Genomic DNA, 1,953 nt, shown 5'->3' on the forward strand with positions numbered 1-1,953 from the left:
AACTGAACAACAAGAGTGTTTTGGCATGACCGTACACTGATATGATTCTCTTACCCTCGAAACTCACAAAAAGAATGTCTGTATATATGTATGTACTGCTTAACTTTTATTATTTCTTTTAAACAGTTTCGTCGTTTGGTGCATATCAGCACGACATTAGCGGTGATGTCGTTTGATAACACTCAAAGGATTTTAAATTGTTGTCTTAAACTTTATAAAAGCCAAAAAGATTTTATTTCTGCTTTATTTTCGATCGTACGATGTTGGAGCTCAAGTCTTCGTTACCTGAAACCTGAACGAAAATCGAAATGACTAAATCTTCATAAACGGTCGAAATTTGCATGTTTGAAAGTTAAAAGGCTAAAATTGATAAATTTATTAAAACTTTCAAACTGTCGGACGGTGTTTGATTATGACATGGTCATTCGTGTGTCATTTGTTTATGCTAACTATATTCCAAGCAGTTGTTCTCATTACGCGTTTAGATTTCTTGCGTGTGCAGATTCTAAAGGCTAGGAGAACATGGTCGTTGACGAGCTTTGGAATGAAGACACGAAGGCACTCAATGAATGAAGATGATCGAGTTGCTGCTGGCCATCATCATCACCTCAAGGATCTTACTTCATAAAGTTAAAGTATTTCACGAGCATAACTCAAGGGGGAGCTTATGTTAAGGGGGAGTTTGTCAACACACTTCCTACATGATACGGGTAGTTTGTTGATACACTTTCTACTTTCAAGACGTGAAGACTTTGAAGGTCCTCCGGCATTGAAGACATGATAGGACATCAGAGTCTTGAAGACTCGAAGACCAAAGACCGTCGAAGTCCAAGACGAGTCTACATTTATTGGAGGACAAAGACAAAGCTACAGCCAAGGGGGAGTTTGTTGGTGCACTTGTGTCTGTACTTTGTCTGTATTCGGTCTTATGTAACGATGTCCTGATTTGTGTTGTAAGTTGACCAAGTCAACCATCCTCCGGTTTGACTTGGACAACAGTTTGTATATTGAAGGATGTTCTGATCGAAGGATGATGTAGAGATCGAAGGATGTTTTGGATCCTTCGATCTCATCGAAAGATATGCTTCGAATGATAGACCTCGAAAGACTATCCTTCGAGGTCCTTGCTAATCCTTCGAAAGCATTGTATCCGAAAGATGATCCTTCGGACCATCCTTCGGATCCTTCGATCTGGCATCATGGGCTGGGTATATATATACCCATGCAATGTTTGTGTTAGAGTTCTGGAGTTCTGCCATTTTACACACCCGAGAGATAGAAAGCTTAAAGAGCATTCTGCCCAGAACTCACACACACACTTAGAGAGTTTATAGAACACTTCTGTAAACATTGAGCTTGTAACCGAACCCTCATTGCATTAATACAAGTTGTGTTAATCGGTGAATCTTTGTGTGTTTGTTTCTCTACTTGCTACTAACTCGGTTTGCTTGCTAGCTTGGATTCCGCACTCGCTAGTAGGTTTGTATAACAAGGTTTAGGTTCGTTATCCTCCGCGAAAAGGGACCTACAGTTTCTTGATTAGGTCTCTAATAAAGTGATATTTAACCCGAATATGTTTACTTTTCCCATGGTAAACAGGATCTCTAGCCAAGCATATAGTTGACTTATTGTCACAGTATATAGGAATGGAACAATCATTTGATTCTCGTAGATCATTTAAAATTCCTTTGATCCATATAGCTTGACAACCAGCCAGAGATAATGCCATATATTCAGCTTCAGTTGATGACAAGGCTACCACCTTCTGCTTCTTTGACTGCCATGATACAGGACCTGATCCTAAGTGAAAAATATATCCCGAGGTACTCCTGCTATCATCCATATCTCCTGCATAATCACTAACAGAAAAACCCACAAGGTTTTTCTTTCCTCCTTTGGAATATGTAATTCCTTGATCTTGTGTACCTTTAATATATTTTAGTATACGTTTGG

Source organism: Helianthus annuus, chromosome 9 (genome assembly GCF_002127325.2).
Source record: "Helianthus annuus cultivar XRQ/B chromosome 9, HanXRQr2.0-SUNRISE, whole genome shotgun sequence".
Taxonomy (NCBI): Eukaryota; Viridiplantae; Streptophyta; class Magnoliopsida; order Asterales; family Asteraceae; genus Helianthus; species Helianthus annuus.